This window comes from Sceloporus occidentalis, unplaced genomic scaffold (assembly GCF_023333645.1).
Source record: "Sceloporus occidentalis isolate IW3139 unplaced genomic scaffold, rSceOcc1.0.p SCAF_24, whole genome shotgun sequence".
Classification (NCBI taxonomy): Eukaryota; Metazoa; Chordata; class Lepidosauria; order Squamata; family Phrynosomatidae; genus Sceloporus; species Sceloporus occidentalis.
The window spans coordinates 3277368-3294043 of NW_028317004.1; positions in this window are offsets into that span (position 1 = coordinate 3277368).

The window sequence follows — 16676 nt, forward strand, 5'->3', positions numbered from 1 at the left end:
ATTTGTAGCATTTGTGGCATTTTATACTAAACCACCACTGGAAGTGTTAAAACATATCCCTCTGGAGCACATTGAGTGAGCCACTAATCTAAGAACATTAGGATTACATTATGGGGCCCGACATTCTAACAAACCAAATGCTGTGAATTATAGATTTCCCCTTTTTGGACTGGTCTGGAACCTTAGAGATCAATTGAAATCTATATGTAGCCTTCGGCAAACAATACCAAGACTGGAGATGAAGCTAATGCTTGTAATTGATTCTCCCTGGAAAGCTCTTTTCTGCTTTGAATCTTTTAACTGCAGATTTTGAGCTCCTCCATGCACTTATACTACTCATGCTTTGTAATGTTGTGTGAAAGAGTTGTGAGAGTTTACACATGTGGTCCGTTGACTTTGACTCAGATGCAGTGGGTAGTCTCATAGTTGTCTTTGTGCAGCTGTTTAGCTACATTCAAAGAAAAATACGACCGTTACAACCATTTCTTGGAGTCCACACCAATGAAAATGATGGTGTTTGGGAGGTCGCACACATTCCTCCCTGCTGTCACATAATGTCAGAGACAGCCCCAGATCATGCCAGTGCTGAGCTGTACTTTGCATAATTATTTATGATAAATATTGACATATTCAGTTAAATGTTGCAACACAAAACACTTTAAGTGCATGCAGTACCTTTGTGGATGCATAAACAAGATTGGTATGGCTACCTAAAAACAATGAAAAGTGAGAAAATTTGTTGCAATAGAACCACTGTCCCTGATAACCTCCTCACACCCTATGACTACTATTGTAAAACCACACTCAAGAATGTTCATAAATTAGCTGAATTTGATACTCCAACAAACTTGTTACAGACTGGCAGGAGAATTTTGCGTAATAACATCATACTGAGCCTCATAAGAAAAACCCTAATGTGTCAATGCAAAAAGTTATATTTTGTCAGAACTCTTATATACAGATAAGCTATCATTAAGTGTGATTACCCATCCATGCTTATCCTTCATGTACCTTACATTAGCTGTAAAGAGTTGTCTACCCAGTGCCTTTTAGCCTAAATCAATAATGTGCAGACATAATAGCCAAAACTCCAATCAAATCTCCAAATCGACCCCCAAAAAAACTAATTTCAAATCCCATTTAGAAGCAAAACTTTTTTTTTTCATTGTACCCTTTGTTTACAGTTCAATGTTCAATAGTTTTCATATATATATACACTGTGGCCCAATAATAAGGATTTCCCTGTGCAGCAGGGTGACCATATGGGCCACGTATTCCAAGCATTTCCCATATTGCTTACCTGCACATGTAAAATGCTGCCCTGATAACTTATAAAGTACTAGAACATTCTAAACACTATTATATTAGGGTAAGTGAAAATTGACAAATACATTAAAATTGAAAATATACAATAAGATTAATAAACAATAATAGAATATTGAGTCACAAAAGAGAAACAGTTACTCAGTTATTACACTTTACATGTTGTGGTCAGCAATATGTGAAAATGATGTGTCTGATGCCATCACCCTACTGCATAGTCTTTATTTTTGGTTACTAGCTGGGTATCTAATTTATAGAAATTGTAGGCAGAATAACTTGGTCAACTTTGGTCTTCCTCATTCCATCATTGTGATGCTTGTTTGAAATGTCTTGTATAATCATTCACAGAAATTATTTATTTGTGTAGTAATATACAATAAAGTGTGTTAGGAAAGATGAGAACGTATCACGATTGTGTTCAAATCCAATTATTGAGGATCAAGAATTTAAAAGGTTTTCCAGGTGCTAAAAACACAGATAGGAAAAACATGTAATGATTTTACAAATTCAAAAATTAGATTTTTGGTGCACCTCAAATTTACACCTTTTCTCTTAGGCATTAAAGTGCTTTGAAAGGCACTTTACTTTCATGTGAGCATGAATAGATGTTCATTTTCAACATTTAATAACACATCTTTCAAATGTTTTTGGATAGCTTTTTAGTTAATTAGTCATGACCTCTTTAAGATATTCAGTTACATGTACCATTATGGCCATATCACATTTATGCATGTTTCATAACCTAAGAGCATTTAGCTAGTCTATAGAAAATGTAACAGATATGCCACCCATCACCTGGTGGAATTGTTCAATGTTCATAAGCATTCCATCAGAGATTATTAAAATGCTCTACTTCTGAAAAAAAACATTTGTAACTTCTCATTTATCTTCACATCTTGACAGGCTATCAGTATAGTCAAGTGTGCACCTTTTCCTATTATAAAATGTTTACATTACATCTTATTATTAGTATTTATTGTTCTATATAGCACCATCATATTCTGCAGCGCTGTACAATGGATAATCTTACCTCAAACCTATTAGTATATGTCCTCCTAATAAACCAAGACTGTATTACACAAGTCTATGTCAGGTGGTCTCAATGTCAGTCCAGACAATTATTTGTCTTCACGATACATTCACATACGCAAGATCAATGGTCAAATCTGACTGAGCCAATAACTGAATTTAGGTATGGATATGTGTAGCTGGAAGATAAAATGTACACATCTCCAAAACTAGAGACTTGTCAAGTGACTCCACAGTTTCTACCCACTTTTGCACTCGTCATTGGTAGAATTTGAGTTTCAAACATTCATTGCACATTCATGGCCTGCCCAACCTCGACATCAGTTTGTAGCTGGCCTTAGATTCTCACAAATTAATCCTAAATTGGACGCCACAAGGTTGTATGTTTTCAGATGAACATTGGTGGAACAATCCTCAGCAGAGTAATTGGTTATTGAGCACATTTAACAAATATTAAGGTATTGAGTGGCATTGAGTGGCACATCCCAGGAGTAAATTGATACCTGAAATACAATGTGTGTGCTTGGGGGGACACAAAAAGATAGCTTTCACAAAGTTTGACAAAGGCTGGTGGTAAAATTAGTGCATGGAACTAGTTCAAATACCACAATTTGAAATACCCTTAGGTGTCTAGTTCTGAAAATTATATGATTTGATGGGATGAATTGAATTGCCTGGCTTCGAAGATGTCCCAACTAGGACATCGGGCAGACTGACCAGATGTCCAAATTCCAAGTTGAAAAAACTGAATGGTGTATGTCCCCATTGTGGCCTTAGTTCCCAAACAACCCAACAAACCCATGGAAGGGTGGTATCACTGTACACTGGAGATGTTGCTGAACACATATTGGGGTGTTGTTTTGAAGTGACATATACCAGGAGCTCTAAATGTATACCCGAAGTACAATTTGTGTGAAAAAAACGCAAAATGAATTAATACCACAAATTTTGGCAATGTTAAATTACTAGCATTTGAAATCCCCTCTTTGTGTTCGTTTTCATGTTCGCCCGAAGACGAATGCACAAGTCTAGTAATTATGCATCAAATGCACTCACATTTGCCCAAAACAAAGGAGACACTTCAGGGGATCTTGTGAGAAATGTCCTTATGTAGAGGAGACTTTTGAGACCTCTAGTATGTGCTCATAACAAGGTAAGAACAAAAAAAGACAAAAAGCAACACAATAGTGAAATATTGTATGAAATCTTGATTATTTAAATATGCATCACATGCACTCGCGTGTAATCCAAGATTCAATAGGCGCTTCAAAAGTAAGGTAGGTGGATATTCTCACAAGGGGTTAAATATTATAATTTATTTAGCAGTTTTTTCATTCACCTTTTTTTCACCATATTTAATTATATTAATAGTATATTACATATGATCAGAATAATGCGAGCTCTTCTTGTCCTGAAAAAAAGCAATATATAACTTGTGTGTGTACACTAAAGGAGAGAGAAGAAAATTACAGAAAAAGATGAGCACCACAAAAATGTTAAAACAAAAATAAAAAAATCAGCTTGGTCCTTAAGGAGTTAAGCCATGCAAGCATTTTCCCTGCCTTAGCAACAGCTGCCTTCGATTGAGCACAGATGCGCAGACCATTGTCAATAAGGACACCCAAATTCTTTTAAATGCACAGTCACTTAGAGTATAATTAGAATTTTGGTTTTTCTTACCCAAGTGCATAATTTTACATTTATCTATATTAAAATGCATCTGCTTGAAATTAGAAAAGACTTTGTTTATTGAATCACAGATCAGTCTTTTATTACAATAATCATGAAGCATTTCTATGCTTATATAATACACACACACATGAAATTCATAAATAAAAATAAATCCAGTGCATAAATTCTAGAGTTCATTATTATTATTATTATTATTATTATTATTATTAAACGTATTATTATTACTAGATGGCTGGCTAAACATTAAGGGAAATAAAGAAGCACATTCTTGGATGTGATCAACATTAATTAATAAACAGTCATATATAACTATCATTATTTGATATTAATTATATGTTGTCACATTGAAGTATTAAATATTTTTTTTACCCACTATATACAGTAAACAGAGTGCGCCTGTAAAAAGAATGCAATATGTTCAGGACTTTCACCAGAACGCTCAGCAGAACAAGCCTATCAACACAACTTTGTTGTGGCAACTTAAATTAAAGGACTTATTGTTATATACACAACAGGGGAATGTGTAGAAGTTAGTCACTGCATCTATCCAGTTGTAATTGCATCTAAACACATTCATCTAGTTAGGACAATATTGGCCTAGTTATCCTTGGCTCCTAAAGAACTGTGCTTTTGCGAATAAAACAATTGGGTAGCACCAGATGCTTTTGCGTTTCATAAAAACATTGCAAATATGAAAAATAAAGTTTCTAGCATGATTTATTATTATTAAAAGGGTACTTGTCAAATCACATATAACCAAAACAAAAGGTGCCTCATTGATCAGATCTATGTACGGTATATTGCGAACTATATTATATGCTATATTATATAGTATATATAAATAGATTATATTTTTATTTTAAAACCAAAAAAGAAGCAGATGACCCCAATGCAGGAAGATATAATTTAGCACTGTAGGACTATTATGTTGCATCTTTTTTGACCACACATAAGAACAAGCGTTTCACACTATGAAGAGTTTTCTTACTTGAACTCATCTGGAAAATCGTAATGTTTTTGTCATTGACTCCATCTTTATAGTGTTAGAGGCAGACTCCAGCCTTCACAGGCACTTAAGTGCATATGATATCTGAGTGTCTTTTAAATTCCCATTCATTCCATATTACAAATGAAATGCATAAGGGGATTCTGCTGAATTTCCCTATGCATTTTCTCTCCCCACCCCCCCCCACCCCTAGCTCCTAGGTTTGCAGGAAATGTGTTTGGCACATCTCTACGTGCCAAAGCTAAAGCTCATCTAATGAGACCCCTGCACACATGTGCAAAAAGTGTTCCCATTGATTTTAATTGGTGCACTTTCCTGCTCCTGATTGGCTGCTTCATGCAGCTAAAAGTGGTACAAACACAAGACAGGGGGGTAGTCAGCTGCAGCTCTGAAGAGGCAGCTTCCAAAGGTATTTTATTATTTTCTCTTGCTACGGGTAAATAATGCATATTCCAGTCCTAACGCAGTGTATGATGTATTTAAAAAATGCTTGATGGTCTATTGGGATCCTTAAGATCTATCCGTTTTTCAGCACAGACACTTACAGCAACCACACAGCTTCTGCACATGCTAAAAAAATAAAGCGCTGTTTGGGACAAATTCCTGCAGGAATCAATAACCTTTTCGAGGCTGGTTTGTATTTAGCCTTATAACTTGCATCTGCAACTTAACTGTCAATAACAACAACTGTAAAAAGTGTCTGCAACATATGCTGCATGCAGACAACGAGTCTGATGGGCTTTGAAATGCACTATAAACACACTGGGTATACTGAACTTGTTATCAGTCCCCAGATCTGTTATGATGTTAAATGTATAAACCACACACAGGTTTAACCTAGATGAACTACGTCAAATTATGCCTGGCAGCAATTTTCAAGAAATGTTCACTTTTGGTCAGACTGGACCAAATCAGGATTACATATATATATATGCATTCTAGTCAACATAGTGTGCCTAGCCAGACTGTTTTGAAGGTTTTCCTGTTACCTCACAGGAATACCATGTGCTGGACCTTGTTTTGACTGAAAGCCAAGCCTTAAAGAATGTTTCTGTACCGTATGATCCTCACATGACAGAACACAAACAGGAATTTGTTGCAGGTGTCAAAGGCTGTGGAGGCCTTTTCAATTACATAATGAATACTACATGAACCTGAAATGTTAGTGGCTATATCATTCTAAAAATATAGTTGAGAAACATAGCTTAAGGGCATCTGCTAATGTTCCCATGCCTAAGTGGAAAACTCACATGCTGTTCTATCCATAAAAACGAGAACTATTACTAAGAATACATACAGTCTTCAGAATGATACAAGGAAAGAATGTGTCTTATCTGCTGTCACGGATTGACTGTCTGGAATGCAGTGGAACGTTTTCAGTATAAAAGAAAAGAGTGCTCCATAATGGTGGCCATATTTGGATTATTATTTTGTAAGTGGTGTTTCTGTGTTTGAGGTTTCTGCTTGGCTGATGGAATAAGAAGATGGAGTTGGGTAAGGCCCCTCTTGTTATACCAGGTCAGCCATTTTTTAAGCCCTCAACATTCTGGAGACTTTAGTCATCCTAATAACCACACAGTATAAGCTTATAGGTGAGAACTGGGGGTTTAACTATCATTTAGGTTGGTTCATGAGCAGGCTATTGTCATCATGAAATCTCATCTGACATGATGTGCATACCTGGGTACTTCCCAGGCAGGCTACCCATAGACCTCCCTCCTCTGTGGGGCGAAAGAGGAGAGAAAGTGGGCACACACATATATTTAGGTATAAATGTGTCAAAATTAAAGGGAACTTATAGTGTCCCAGACAGCCAAACGAATGCTTATTAAAGTACTGTTACGCGTGACAAGTACATTATGAGCGCTTTAAAATGCATTCTTTAAAATCAAGGGGGACGTTCGAAAAGTTTCTTCACTTTTCGTTGTTAACGGTGGAGGCCGGAGGAGTAGTAATTGGTGGTGTCTTAGCGTGTCATGTGACTAGTTCTGTCATGCAAGCTGGCTGCCCTAGCAATTTAGCATAAGAATGTTCACCCTGGGGTGAAGATGGCTGCAAAATGTATAAATTGCACCAAAGAGGAACAGCATTCTGTCATACACTTTTTTGTGGACAGAAGGTGTCCTGAGAGCTCAATTTCATCTTCACACTTAGTATTGGAATAAAGTTCTCTCTCGTAGAGTCGTCCATGAGTGGATTCAAAAGTTTGATAATGGCCGTATTGGCATGACGCATACAGAACGCGCATCCAACTACAGCCACGACCACAAGGAATAAGAAAAAACCCTGGAACTGATTCACAAAAACAGAAGAATAACAGTTGAAGAGCCTTAAGTTCAGTAAAATGTGTCTCAGGTGGGTGCCTAAGCAGCTGACAGAGGGGCATAAGCGCAAGCGCTTAGACGTTTGTTCCCGACGCATGGCATATTATCGTGAAGAAGGTGATGATTTTCTGCAGAATATAGTCACTGGTGATGAAACGTGGTTTCACCATTACGAGCCCGAAAGCAAGAGGCAGTGTATGCAGTGGAAGCATCCATCATCTCCTGTAGCAAAAAAAATCAAGACGCAACCATCAGAAGGAAAGTTTATTCTCAGAAATAGTTGGAACAATGGAACGCATGATAGCTGGAGTGTTCCTTTAACTCTAATTGGTTGCCATGTGTTTATGCCTGAGAGCATCCTTATGGCAGTCCACAACAGCCAATATATCACTGGTGAACCTACAGTTACAGAGGTCAATTACAGTTTATTGATTTTTTTAACCATATCTATGACCTGTAGAACTTTGGAAAATTAGAAGTAACTCTAAATGGTTCTTCATATCTGTGGGAAAATGCACTCTGAATGCAATTATATATAGGATATGGAAATCTTTCTTCTGGGGAAATCAGAGATATGTGCGAACGTAATACCGGAGGGGAAAATATGATACATATGTTACATTTAACCTTAATTCCCTGCCACTTCCAAAATACTGGGGTGTTAGAAATCTTGTGAGCATGCTGCAAAGAGTAAAATCTGATGGCATTTCATGACAATTGATTCAATGTAATTACTCCACAAAGATTTTGACAGTGGAGCCTTACTTCCTGCTTCTGAGTGTTCATCTGCAAGGACCATGTCTTTGTAACCTTATTGCCAAACACTCAAAGGAGGGCTGTCAATATCTAGCCCAGGGGACTAAAGTGATCTTACTTTGTAACTACTTTAACATGCATTTTCCTCCTTAACAAACTAACTTACCTTTAGGTGATCCTGCAGCTCAACACCTTGTCTTCAAACCACCGAGTGAAGCCAATGGATATGCACATGGAGTGAGCACTCTCCAAGCCAGCATGATTATATCAACCTGGCCCAGACAGCAGGAGATGTATTCCACAGAAATCATCTTCTGTAAGCCAAGATGCTGGGGTCAGGAATTTTCTTTAAAAATGTGATTACCAATTTAAGCTTCCCAAGCAGTAGTGCCACCAACATTTATTTGTGCCTAGTCTTCAATAAATGCATTCACAAAATGCTACCCAGTTATTGGCAATAATAAGTAAATGAGTTTGACCAAGCTATCACAAAGTGAAAAAAACAATATTGTCAATGAAGAAAGAATCTTTACCTTGAATTACTAAATGCAAACAATAATATCTATTTTTATACAGATCTCATCTCCAGTGGCTTAACTAGAAACCATGGAGCGCTGGTGTGAAAATTGCCTTGGGACCCCCAAACTTTACCAAGCAACATGTCCCACAGTGCCACCTTTTTGCCAAGCAGCTTATTAGTGCCATCCTAACCTCTAAACAGCCTGTCTGTGCCATCTTTGCTCCCAGCTTGTCAGTGCCCCAAACAGCTTATCTGTGCCATTTTTGCCCCAAACAGCTGGTCTGTGCCAACACTGCCATATAACAGCTTGTTTGTGCCATAATTGCACCCCCAAACAACTTGCCTGTGCTTTCTTCACCCCTCCTCCCCCTTCCAACATACAGTCTGGTGCACATATGTAAACACTCTTACACAAATTAAAAACACTTAGTCATACTAACACACACACAGTTACACACCCCTGCTCTCACACACTTATACCTAGACATTCATGCTTCAACACACTTATACATAGACATATATATAAACAAACAACCCCCCTCCCACATGCCCTGCTTACTTCTCACCTCCCCTGGCTGGGGGCACTGGCCTAGGTGATACCTAGCGTGACCCCAACGGTAGATAGATCACTCAACTTAAGGTAGATCATATTTATTAATAGCACTTTGACAAACAGATAAATTGCGGCTGACACATATTTATCTTAATTATGTAAGAAAATCGTTTTGTATCACTACCTTCAGCGTGATATTAAATGAAAAGTAAAAATGTTAATAAACCACTTAACAAATGAAGCATATATTTGTATAGAGTAAATGGATTTTGAAATCAAGCAAGTAAGACTACATGACATCATTATTTTCCTTTTTATTTAGCATCAAAGAAAACAGTGGCTATTTATATAACATGGACTTTGGCTTGCTCTTTGTGTAATATGTTTTTTTGTATATGTAATACTTTCAGTAATAAAACAATGACATGTTTTGTTTCATGAGCTAATAATGTCACATAAATAGAGAAAGTTTTAATAGTTCATCCCCCTACAACCCATGTCTGAAACTGCCGAGGGACAATTTAATTTATGAATACGTTTTTGAGCCTCTACAAAATAAGGACATCATTGAGGGAAAAAGAAACTCCTAGAAGAAACACTTGCAAGGCCCCCCATCAACTTTGTTGTAACCCCCCTTGTATGTGTCCTGTATTTTAAAAGAAAAATATGAATAATAAGAGCTAATAAATCAAAGTCAAAATATGAGCTGTTGGTATGATGCGCAGTGGCGTATTCTAGCCTAAGCCGGCTGGGCCTAGGTCCAGAAGAGCAGCCAATCAGGTTCCCTTTGGCTCCAGAGCTCAATGGGCCAGTTAAAAGAAAGATCACTGTTGACACAGCCTCCATAGTTAATCTAGCACAGAGATGTCTTAATCGGAGTGCTGGGATGAAGAATTTATTTTTTATGTGTCCCTGAAAATATTCACTCCTGTTCAGGGGAGGGTTGGCACCTTCTGGCTTGGGAGGCAGGTGAAGCCAAGTGGCTCCATGGGCTCGAATATAGGCCGCACTTTTTCCCCCCACTTTAAGTCTTTAAAGTGGGGGTGCGGCCTATATTCGGGGTCTAGCGCCCGACGCCCGGGACATGCAGTCCCGGTGCCGGGCAGGGTTAGGATACCTGCATCCTACTCCCCGATACGCTTAGACAGCCTCCCCTGCCAGCACTTTCCACGGGGGGGGGGGGGTGCCGGCACGGGAGGTTGTCTAAGCACATCGTGCGGATGGTCACCGGCTGCGGAGGTTGTTTACCCGCATCGCCGCAGCCGGTGACCGTCCGCACGATGCGTTTTACCTCTGCCCCCAAGACTTACCAGAGGAGATTCCCGGGTGTCCGGCGGGGGACATCTACGCAATACGCGTATACAACTTCCGGTGCCGGCACCGGAAGTTGTGTACGCCACCCGGGAGTCTCCTCTGGTAAGGCAGAGTGGCAGCATATCTCGAGGGGGGAGGAGGACAGTGGCAGCATATCTCGGGGGGGAGGACAGTGGCAGCATATCTCGAGGGGGGGGAGAGACAGAGTGGCAGCATATCTCGGGGGGGGAGACAGAGTGGCAGCATATCTCGGGGGGGAGACAGAGTGGCAGCATATCTCGGGGGGGGGGACAGAGTGGCAGCATGTTTTTTTTGGTGCTTTTTTAAAGAAAAAAAACTTTTTCTTTAAAAAAGCACCAAACTTTTAGGGTGCGGCCTATATCCGGGGGCGGCCTATATCCGAGCCAATACGGTACATTTTTATTTTAAAGAAAATATAGGCTGTGTCTTTTTTTAGAAAAAGAAAAAAAAACTTGTTACTAGTAACTAACCGCATTCCCATAATATTAAGTAATTTTGCTAAGACAAAGACAGTGGCAATTTCACAGGTGATAAAGTGGTTTCTGTTTATGAGCAGTACATGTAAGAAGGACATACATGGTAAATTACCCATTTCAGTGCAAATAATCCAAACAGGACATCTGTTTATTGCACCAATAGAGCATTTTGGAATATGAATAGTTTCAATCGAGTTCACAAAGCTTTAAGTATGTACAGAAATTACTTTGAGTATAAAAATAAAAAGGGGGCATTAAAAGTACGGAATATTGGTGATGTCTCCATTTGTCATTGGAAGAGGAAAACTTGTAATATCTTATTTAAGAATTACAAGTAGAGTCTTAGACCCCTTCAATAGAACAGAGTATTCTATACTCACATAGTATTTAGGGCAGATGCTCTAATCACAGGAAGAATTCCCAGATTTTATGTGGGTTTGAGGTGTTTGTTGCCTATAAAATCTGCAAGAGAATATTATACATTTTTATGAGATTAGAAATGAAAGAAAGGTAGAGGAACTTACTTCAAGGGATACTGGCCTGAACAGAGATTAGGCTGTGTTGCATACAGCTGATAACCTATTGCACGTGGCTGAAGTGTGCTGTGGGTCTAAAAATATTTAATATCATTGAAAAACCAGCTGGAAAATTATTGTAACCAGAGTGGAAATATTTTCCATTCAAACAATGGAAATACAAATTAGCAAGCCTTTAATCTTAGTTCTGGAAGGTAGCCAAACAACACTTTTCATATATTGTTTTCATCTGTCATTTTCCCCTTCAGAATAAAACTACATCGCATTGTGTTTGATAAAATTTTGGAAAGGTCTTACCTACTTATTATTTCATCCTGTTTTGTTTTTATTTAATAATTTACCATTGAAGCATAGTTGTAATTTCCAAAATGATAAGACTACTTTGCAGATGTTTGGTTCCTTAAATAGTTGGACAGATTTGCAATGGAAAAATATTATTTCTTTGTTTGAAAAATTAACGCACAAGTCGTAGATTTGTTCTGGTGGATACCAGAACATAATAATATTTCGACATTGCTGTTATGTACAGAAATTATTTTTTTTTCAGGAAAGTGTAATCATGAAATCAGACATTATTTTACTGGCACTCAATATTAAAAATAACAGAAAAGGATTCAATAATATTTGTATTGTGATAGGTTCACACCTTTCCTCCCATGTAATGTCTTAAAAAGAGGTTATTCTCCACCCTAAGTGATAAGTTACCAAATTTCTATTTTATACATGTGGACAGGTCTCAGATTCAATAGATGAAATCGTGAGCACATTTATAAGAAAGGACTGAGAATTCAAAATAGTAATTATTTATTTAAAAATAATAAAAATTACAGGAATCCAAAATTAAAACAGAGTATAACATAGGATGCCTGTTAAAGCTTATATGCATAAAAAATAAAAATAAACATACCAGTCAGTCTCGATATGAAGTCTAACTTCAGTCCCTCGGTCTGCCCCAGAGTAAAAACAAAGGTCTGCATATATATAAGATTTTGTAACTAGACCTGCGTATCGCTCACTCAAAAAGAGTACTAACGGTCATAAAAAAACTCAGGAGAGAATAAGGAGAGGAAAATCACCAAGGCCAAGCTGTTGATCATTTTTACAGAATAGCAAAAACATTCTAATCTTAAAACATAAAAAAATCTTATGTAACAGAAACTACTAGTACTGCGTAGTTAAATCCTTAACCTTAACGTCTACTGAGACCTGTAACAGTCATTAACCTTAACTTCTACTGAGGCCTGTAACAGTATTAATCTATATAATCTAGAATTAATGTTTTATACGTTTTATTAGTAGTTTTGTTTACTGGTAACCCTGCTCAAAGGTGAAAATGATTTTGCTTCATAAAGTATAACAATTAATCTAATTGATTGGATTTATTTATTATTACCTTCCTGTAGCTTTCTATACAAGATGTAAGCTGCATTGTACATGTACTATAGGAAGCAAAGTAAAGCAAAAGTATAGGGTTTAATGGGGAAAGTAAAATTGCAATGTGATGGATCACAAAGTAACAATTGCACTATTGGTCCAAATAATCTTAGTAAAGCCTTTCGATTGTCTTACAGCCACTGATTTAAACAATATCGCTCTATGTGTGTTTGGATTTTAAAGCAGGCTTTTCCAAATAATTGTAGTTATAGATTCAAGTCTAATTAGTAATTATGTTCCTACCATACTTGCTCTGTAAGGCTAGGTTTCCACTTGTTTTTTTTTGCTAAAAACGCCCATAAAAACGCCAATTCAGCCACACAGCGGTTTTTTGGTGAAAAAAACGCTGCGGCCAGATGTTAGCTGTTCTTCAATAGGAAATCGCACAATGCCATATCCACTTGGTGTTTTTCTGTTTGGCGTTTTTTCAGTCCTCTTTGGCATTTTTCTGCTTTTTTTGGGCTCTGTGGCAGTTTTTCAAAATCGCAGCATGTTGACACTCTGGCGTTTTTTGCAAGGAAATCTTGGCGTCTATGGGAGAGAAAAAACGCAGTTATAATGCAGAGGATGGACCCAGTATCTGTGTGTCCTACGAGAAATAGGCTGGAAACAAACAGTTTCACACAAAACAAAGTTCATATTGAATTTTACACCATTTGGAACAAACATGCCATTACAAACAAACATACCCAACTGGATCCTGCGTGCCAAAAGCAACAGCAAACAATTTGCACCATCATTTGGGGCCAATCTTCCTAGAGGAGCAGACATTCGGAATAAAGCATGCCTTACAAACCACAGAAAAGAGACAAAAGGGTCCGCCGGGGCGTGTTTAAGTAGAACTCTACCAAGAAAATGACATCAGGAGGGGGCAGATACTTGCCATTTATCCTAATCCCTTTTAGCCGGGTGACAATTCTAACGTGTAAAGGCTGGAAAACTGCCTAAGGTCAAAAAAGCAATTTCCACAAAGGCTAAAACGCCAAAACGGAGGTAAATGCAGTGGCAGTTTTCTTGGCGTTTTTCATCAAGAAAAAACGCAGGACAAAAACCCAAGTGGAAACCTAGCCTAAAAGCAGAGTTTGTAGAAGAGTTGTGGTTCCAACTTCAGTACTTCACTATATATTGTGAATAGCCAATGCTGACAAGTTTCTCTAGAAAAACGGCTGAGCTTGCCCTGTATAATGATTGATTCAATAGAGAGGAGACTTTGAAGAAACCTCACCAGTTTAACTATATATTATACAGTGGTGTTGGTACTTAGTAATGTATAATGAAATTAAAGTATTGAAACCACAACTGTCCCAAAAGTTCTCCTACATAATAGACCATATTAGTTTTGAGAGAATCCATACTTTCTACAACTTAACAAGCGAGGTCTTCAGATTTGCAGAATTCATAATAATACCGATAATTAAACATTTGCTGTTACTGACATGTGGGCTCATTGGCTCTATTGCCCTTGACAAATGTTAAAAGATTTTTGTAAGGCACAAGATGACAGAGATGGCTTCTGTAAATTGGAATGCAAATACACCAATGCAAATCATTACAATTACAGTGTATTCAGGGACACTTTCTCCTCGCTAAATGAAGTTAAATTAGTTACAATGGCATGCGGCAAACAGGAAGCGTGCATGTTACTTAGAAATTGGATGGCGTTTGTCAACAAATATTCCTAGAAGGCTGGCATTTTCCAAGATATTGTGGAACAAATGGTCTGATCACTGTGCATCCAATTGAAGGCTATAAATGTTGACAAGGTCATAAAGGAAGTTACAATTAAAATTATCCCAGAAACAGTTCACCATTTCAACAAAAGTATTCCCAGTATGCCGTGGGGGCCCGTTTAAGAGTTTGTATGAATGAATTGTGTAATTAAATTATAATTATCTTTCTCTGCAAAATTAACTGCTTGAGGGTTTTTTCGTAAAGGTTCTGCTAATGATCCAAATGAGAAACAAAACAAAATCCAAGAGGCTCAATAACAAATGCAGTGGTACGAGTGATAAGATTCTGTTTGGCAGATCCTCATTTCACTCACATAACCTGCCCTTATAAATAGATTATTAAAGTGTATAATTGTATATAAAAACAATGAAAACAACATACTGTTATTTTTATGTTAAAAACAAGCATACACGCTGCATCCCACAAAAAGTCGATGTTCCATCAACTCTGGAGTTCAATTTTGTGACCTTAGCATTTATATGCAGTACATGCATAATATAACACACTGCTGACCTTGCCCGTCAGATATGGAAGTCAGATGTGAGGGAGGTTTAAACTAAAATCATTGCAACTGAACTGGTACAAGAAGAAATGATTTTGCGTCATTGATGAAATTCTTGTTTACACTAACGTTGCCAATCCAATGTCTTGAAAAACGGAAATGAACAAAGTCTTCCTCTTTTGGACTCTATGTAAGCAGTGTCTGTCAAAACACAAACTGACAACTTTCTGCATATTTATGTAGATTAAGCACACCCACATGTACTTAATATAGCTATTCCATTCATTGCCATGCAGATTATTGAGCCTAACATAGTGAGTTGACATTCATAACAATGCATCTACTTGATTTGACATACTGTTACCTTCCTGCATATATATATATATATATATATATATATATATACAGAGCCGGCCTTAGGTGTTCTGGCGCCCTGTGCGAACTACTCCTCTGGCGCCAGAACTTTAAAATTTTATTTAACATGGAGGATTTTAAATAAAGTTAAAAAAACAACAAAAAAAACCTCCGATGTTTTAATCTAGGTCCAGAGGGGGCGGCAGCGGACCCCACAGCGGCGGCGGCGTCGGACCCCGTGTTGTCGTCGGGTGGCGGCGGACCGGGAGGCGGCGCCCCCTGCAGTGTGGCGCCCTGTGCGGTCGCACAGGTCGCACACCCCAAAGGCCGGCCCTGTATATATATATATATATATATAATGTAAGAAGCTGTGAAAAGCAGCAAAATATGTGTAAACGTAGAATCACAAATGCTGAAAGCTGTTTAGTTGTGATACCTAAACAACTGTGGCAACAAAAAATGTAATTTTCCTTAAACTATCGTAGGCACTGACGGTTACATTATAATGTGGGACGCATAAAAGAGAATGTGATTGCAAAAACAGGCAAACAATAGTTTTTTTCATGTGACAAGTATAATGTATCCCCGATCTGCTTACGTAAAATGGTAATTGGTGGCATACAATGCCGATGATCAACATCCTTTAGTAAATAAAGCATGGAAGGCATAGAGATTCCCTAACAGCCCTACGTCTCAAATGTTACCCCTTTACACTACAAGCTTTCACAAGCAGACTCCGCATAACCTTTCATTCAATTACTCTAAATTCCTGGGTCATTCAAACTTACTTATGTGCATGTGTGATTTGGAGTTAAAGTTGTATATAACATATACAGGGCAAGTTGTTTTGAACTTATGTACAATATGCACCTAAGTGTCAGAAATAACAACAAAAAAACTATACATTTTTATATATAGAAGTGTATATATAATCTTAAAGTGTATACTAATTTGCAGCAAGGCCTTTAGTCAAATTATACAAAAGCACAAAAAGAAACTACCTATTTCAGCAGACTTTTACTAGTTTAGTAGTTAATTAAAAAAACAATCTTAAAATCCTAGTAGATGAATGACTCCAGGCTGCCAGGAACCTTTGTTATAGATA